This window comes from Narcine bancroftii, chromosome 14 (assembly GCF_036971445.1).
Source record: "Narcine bancroftii isolate sNarBan1 chromosome 14, sNarBan1.hap1, whole genome shotgun sequence".
NCBI lineage: Eukaryota > Metazoa > Chordata > Chondrichthyes > Torpediniformes > Narcinidae > Narcine > Narcine bancroftii.
In genome coordinates, this window is record NC_091482.1 from 56,346,401 (window position 1) to 56,353,656 (window position 7,256).

Consider the following 7,256-nt stretch of genomic DNA (forward strand, 5'->3'; position numbering starts at 1 on the left):
ATGGAAAACACATATGTCCTGCAATGTTTGTACATTGGTAATGTTAATGTCAAGGTACAAAACGTACAGCAAAACAACAAAGTACAAAACACAGATTTTATGGAGTCACACCAGCAGGAATGAGCAGTATTAGAGGCAGGTATTCAAGGCCACCTCACTAATGCTGTTGAACCTCATTCAAAGAATCCAGTCGAGGGGGACAATATGTAAGGAGCATTCTTGCATACAAATTAGAGAGTTATCTCCTTGAAAGTATTAAGGCATTACAGTCGGTATTTGGACATTTCTAAAGGCAGGAAAATGGTTGACGTCAACTGGCTTTTTACATGTTCATGTTGTATGTTTAAAGATATGGATTTGTAGCATATACAATGGAAGCAAAATGGAAAGCTGCTTGCAATATACAGTGATTTCCGTGCTCTATGTGCCATAGTTTCAGTTATTCATTAACACTTGCAAATCCCCAATTCCATCCTAAACCAAAAGCCATCGATACCAATAATAGAGAGGGAAGGTTCTAGTTTGAAGGGTTGTGAAGCCTAGGTCTCAATTGCAGATTTTGACAGCTAGACCACATCTAACAGGTAGTTCAGTCAATCAGCCACGTTTGGGCGGGAAGCCAATTTATGAATGAGAGCCCATTTGACAAGCAATGGAATCAGTCAGCAAGGCATTCAGCGTCTTTATGTTAAAGATATTATATATTCTAGAGCCTCAGGGTACTGTGATTACTTTGAGATGATTAGGGCTTATAACGTCTCTCCCTTCCAGTCTGTTCTCTGGAAGCCTGTGACTTTATTTCCATTACAGAGGAAAATCTGTGCTGGTTTTCTCATAATTAATATTTCTACATAGGCTATAAACAAAAACTTCTACATTAAAAGTCAACTCTTAATGCAAGTGATTGATTTTATGCCAGGGAAGAGAGATAACAAGAGTTTAGCTGTGAATCAAGATGTCAAAGATGAAGTATTTTTGCATTTTCTTAGAGATGCACAATACATTTATCTATACTATTAATCTACATGACAAAGATGTGCCAGAGGTCTGTCAGGTTAATTAATATATTTTATCAATGCCAATTACATGCAGAGAATTCCTTTGCCCACTTTTGACTTCAACGAGGGACATAACCTTGGGCTGCAGGATAAACGTAGCGGTTAGTGCAACGATATTACAGTGCCAGCCACCCGAGTTCAAATCTGCCGCTGTCTACAAGGAGTTTGTACGTTCTCCCCGTGTCTACATGAGTTTCCCCTGGGTGCTCCGGGTTTCTCCCACCCTTCAAAACATATTAGGGGTATAAGTCAATTGGGTGTAATAGGGCTGCACAGGTTTATTGGCCGAAAGGCTGAATTTAAATTTTAAATGTAAATATTATTGTTCTAATACAGGACCTACTCAATCGGCTACAATCTAATTTTGTTTCCTTGGGGAACAAAGATCAAGTATTGACTAATGATACATCAGTATGAAGGAGTAGAATGTGATTTTACTACAACAAAGTAACTTATTGGTTAATAGTAAATCAGCAACATGGAACATTCCAACTCACCAGGAAGTGCCTGAGTTAATGTCTTGTTAACGTCAACAAGGTTACAATTCCAGTAAAGTTCCTTGGTAAAATCCGACTTGTGATCTTACTGGATAATAAGAAGCAAGTCTACATTCAGTCTTAAATATACTGCAAATTTGTAAATGATCATTTTAATTTGTTTATCGAAAGCAAATCCTGCAATCTATTAGATGGCATTATTTTCATTCACATTCCTGATGGCAAATTTCTGAGACCACCCAAGCCACGGCCTCTTCACTCTGCTACCATCAGGAAAAAGGTGAGCATTCAGCGGCTCAAGGACTCCTTTATTTTTTTGAATATTTCTATTTATAAATTTTCCAAACTCAGACAGTCCCAATAATTTACAAAAATCACTATGTATACATTTCTCCTGCTGAGTCTGGTTTTAATCCCCCCCCCCCCCACCCACAAGAGAAAACAACAAAAATTAACCATTTAAATAAAGAAACAACTTACATGAAAAGGCAAAAATGCTTGTTTAACATAAAAAAAATTCCACTAACCGAAGACAAGTAACAAATTAAAAAAGAAAATACATTAACCACAGGGTCTTTCGGAGCTCAGCACCCGTCCTCAAGGTCTCGTATATTCATCTCAACTTAGCTTGATTGGATAGGACCTCCCACCCTCCCCCCAGAAGAGGAAGGACAAGTGGTGGGGGGTTGGGAGCAGGCAGCAAAGCACAGGGGGCCGCACTCTATCCTTGCACCTATGTAACGCAGGTATGGTTGCCAGATTTTGAGAAAGGTTTCATATTTTTTGCTTAGATTGTAAGTAATTTTCTCCAAGGCTCTGCATTTTCCACATTCCACCATGCAATGCCCGGATGAAAGTTCAACTTGCAGGTAACTGCTGTGCACTTCCTGGCCACCACCAATGTGATTAACACAAACTAGATGTGAAATTTAAACAGCTTCACCGTAATCCTTATGACATCTGCTGCCATCGGATGCCAGAATAACCAATGATCCAAAGACACATCCATGCTTTTCATACCATTTTTTAAATTTATTATTTAAAAAGTGATTATATGAATGTTTCCACTATGCTCCCACCATTGAAAAGTGTACTGGGAAGGTAGGTTAATGGGGTGTAAATTGGGTAGTATGGACTCATGGGCCGAAATGGCCTGTTACAGTCTCTTCTTCTTTGGCTTGGCTACAACACACAGTACTGAATGCCTATATTTAAATAATTTTAAAACTCTGAATTTCCAGACGTGTTCATGACAATAAATTCTGACTGTAACTATTTATAAATATTTTGTACTATTTTTATTTTAGGTTAACCATTTATCACTAAACTTTAATTATCCACTGAAGTTATGTGTCAGTAATCACTGAGAGAGGTAAATTAGGTTCACATGCAAACATCTAATTGACAATCTGATTTCCTTGTTATAAAGAGATATGCATCTAATGCTTCTGAAGTAGTTTCTGTTACATGATATGGTGAACAAGGGTAAGGGGATCAGTGTGCCATCACAAGCACAAAATACATAAATGATTATTAGATTAATGTTGTATTTATTCTATGGGCTAAAGCAATCAATGTGTCTCCAGCAATAATCCTTAGGGCTTTAGGATGCCTTTAGAAAGCATCGATGAGTGCTGTAAATCTCGGTAGATCAGTTAGCATTAATGGATAATGAAACAAAGTTAATGTTTCAGGTTGATCACTGATCATTATAACTTCTGGAAACATTCTAAAGGAGAATTTTGATTGTGCAATTTGCAGTTAATGTTTTTATTCCCTGGTGACACATGTTAAAGAGTAAGTTTAGTCACAGCGGGTGGTAGTCTCACTTCATAAAACTGGTATAATGTTAATGAAGTGTAATTGTATACAGTTCGATTCTCACAATTCAATGGAAGCACAAAACATCTTTTATGGTGCCTGTCAAGATGGTGAACAAAGGATAGAAACACAGGTCTCTTGTTTTCTAGAAAAAAGATCTATTTCAATAAATGCTCCGTAGACCTAACTAGATTCAAAGAACTTTGTGTTCCTTGGGTGACGTGTTATTGCTGGAGAACGAATAAGGTTCCATTAGTGACCCAATGCCACTACAGTACAATTAAAATTTCACAGTAGCTCAAGGCTGGAGGGAAGAGGAGAATTTTGGAGGTTCAGGTAACAGATAATGTTCAGAGCTTTGTCACTTGATGAAGTCAAAGCACAGCAAACTCATATTCATATGGACATCTAGCCATATGGTTATCATTGGTTGGTCGAATCATGTCTATTAAAATGAATATATTACCTAAATGTTTATATCTTTTTCAGGCTTTGTCTGTTTTTATTCCTGTCTTTTTTTTTTTCATTCCCTTGACTCAATCTTATCTTCTTAAATATGGAAGGATAAACATCCTCACTTAACTAAAGTCCATTTACAAAAACTTAAAAGAATTGAAGTTTAGCTTTACCAAACTTTAGGTTTTATTACTGGGCAGTCAATGTATGAAATTTTCTTCTTTGGCTTGGCTTCGCGGACGAAGATTTATGGAGGGGGTAAATGTCCACGTCAGCTGCAGGCTCGTTTGTGGCTGACAAGTCCGATGCGGGACAGGCAGACACGGTTGCAGGGGAAAATTGGTGGGATGGGGTTGGGTGTTGGGTTTTTCCTCCTTTGTCTTTTGTCAGTGAGGTGGGCTCTGCGGTCTTCCTCAAAGGAGGTTGCTGCCCGCCGAACTGTGAGGCGCCAAGATGCACAGTTTGAGGCGAGATCAGCCCACTGGTGGTGGTCAATGGGGCAGGCACCAAGAGATTTCTTTAGGCAGTCCTTGTACCTTTTCTTTGGTGCACCTCTGACACGATGGCCAGTGGAGAGCTTGACATATAACACGATATGAAATTTTATATTTTGGTTATATTATTATAATTTCCATGAAGACTGCCCGCTATGGATATCTCTGGAATCTAATTCTGTACAAAATTTTCTCTCATTTTTCTTCTGGGATCCTCTCTTCCTATATTTCTAAATCAGTGGTTCTCAACCTTTTCCTTTCCACTCACAGGCCACTTTAGGTAATCCCTATTGCCATCGGTGCTCTGGGATTAGTGAAGAATTGCATAACATGGGATGTGAGTGGGAAGGGAAGGTTGAGAACCACTGCTCTCGACCCAGTTATCACTGAGATATTTTGCTTGAGGGAAAATTGTCATTGGCCCATTTCCTTTGGAGCGATTAAACCATGCACATAACGAGTCAATGAGGATCAGAGCTGTCATTATTGCCCAATTACAATGACAGTTCAAATCACTTGGTTTCGTCTGCACGCGCCACAAGCACACGCTGTTGTTTTTGTTGTTGCTGGTGTTTTTATTGTCGCTGCTTTTGTCAAATTTTCTGGTGTTTTAGCTACAATATTGTGGTAATTAGTATCTGTGAACCTCTATCAGTAACTTTTTTGAGAATGAAGTAGTAATTAAAAGAAACTATATAAATATATTCAGGCCATGTGCATGATGTTGTAATCTAAAGGTGTAATTTTAATTTGCTAGTTGTTTGTCTCACTACTATGGCCATTACATTCAATGATATATGGAAAGTAACATTAGTACATGAAAAGGATTGTGTATGGTTTGATACAGGAGGAGGCCCATGGGTGAGAAGGGGGAGGGGGGGTTGACACCAACCCTAGTGACACTGCTGGTCAGGAAGCAAACCTTTTGGGGGGAGAAAAAGTTGTCCAGTGTAATCATGGCATATGCTACCCTGCTATTAACTTCCTACGAAGGCTAAGGATAATTCATCTTCCACCCTCCATCCTCAATACATCCTTCAGAGGATGTATCGAGAACATCCTGCGCCTCCATCCAGGCGGGCAGTCCCGCAGCCGGCTGGTCCGACCAAGTGGCGACGCATCACCGCCTGGTTTGGAAGCCGTGCCTCCTTAATCTGCAAGGCCCTGCGGAGGACAGTGAAGTCAGCGGAAAAGATCATGGGGGCTCTCCTCCTACTTAGATGCAGGCGAAATGCAATCAGTGTTGCGAAGGACTCCACTCGCTCCTCATGTGAACTGTTCTGACCAGTAGCACTCCAGATTGGGTAACAGTTTCTTCCCCCAAGCCATCAGGCTCCTGAATTCCCAGGACAAACCATGGACTTTTAGTGTATATGTTTTAATATTGTGGCAGAGTATATAGACATGTTTTTGGGAGATAAATTGGGAAAGATTTGTTAGAGTAGGTCACCTACAAACAATTTAAAACAGATCTTAATTGAAATACTTGAGCTCTGCTAATGCTAGACATATCGGGGCCTCACAGCTTTTGCAAGAGCTTTGAAGAGTGCTCAAGAGACTTCACTAATGGATTGTTGTTTACAAAAGGCAACAGATAAAAGAGCATGTTGGAGCTGCTTCTGTCTGGAAGAGAACTTGCTGTCCTAGGAGGGTCATGTGGTTTTGCAAGCAGAGAGAGTCAGAGGCATTCTCTCTGAGAGAGAGAAAGAGAGACAGAGAGAGGCAGAGAGACAGAGCTCATTTGTACAGTGTTACAGCCAGCAAGAGCAGCTGGGACTGGAACAGGACAAGCTGGCAAGCTTATGGAAAGCCCCCTTTTGGAAGACGGACTGATCAAAGGCTCATGCAAAAAAGAACTCTGGTGACCTGAAAGAAAGAGGTGATCATCTGGAGAACCCTGAAGGGTCAAGTTTCGTCAGCAAGACATGGAAATGGCTGATGGAAGTACATCAGTTGTGGATGTCCTGGAACAATAAATCTCTCTCTGAAAACCGACAAGAATCTTCCTGAGCGGTAACCAGTTACCTTTCAAGCACCGAAGCCTGGTGAACTTTATAAATGTTAAATTCGGTGCACAGTATAAGAATTACCTGCAACCAGTGAACTTGGAGGAATGAGAAGTGAGATTGGACTGTGAACCAAAGAACTTTTCCGAACTTACATGACATACACGTGCGCTTAGAATTAGAATAAGTCAATAGAGATAAGTTAAAGTGTGATTCTGTTTTCATGTTTAAAGATAATTAAAAGCAACTTTTGTCTTGGTGAATATCTATTACCGCTGGGTTTATGGGTCCTCTGGGCTCGTGACAAATATTTTAGTGCGTTAACTTATATTTAGGTAAATATGCTGCTTGGTCCTGGAGAAACCCTATCTCGTCTTTACCATCTGAGCGTGGTATGAACAATAAATCAAGGTGACTTGACTTCCTGGTAAAATACAGGATTCTGTTGGCACCATAGTTAAGCGAAAAAGCACACAAATGCTGGAGGATCTCAGCAGGCCATGCAGGATGGAGCAAAGGTAAAGATGCATCACCAACACCTTGATGCAGGGCTCAAGCCCTCAACGTTGGTGATGCATCTTTACCTTTGCTCCATCCTGCATGACCTGCTGAGTTTCTGCAGCATTTGCGTGCCTTCTTGAATTGCCTTCCTCATTTGCAGAAGTTCTCTTGCACGGTGGAATGAACGTGTGCAGCGGACTGCACCTTGCATGCCCAGACAACCCAGTTCAGAACAGCTGTGACACGTCGACAGCGACCGGGGCAGGGGAGCAAGCGCCGCCCTCACGCCGCCGCCCATTGGTCGCCTCCCCACGCGTCCGATAGGTCGGTGCCGCCCATTGGTCGCCTCGCCCACGCCTCCGATAGGTCGGTGCCGCCCATTGGTCGCCTCGCCCACGCCTCCGATAGGTTGGCGCCGTCGAT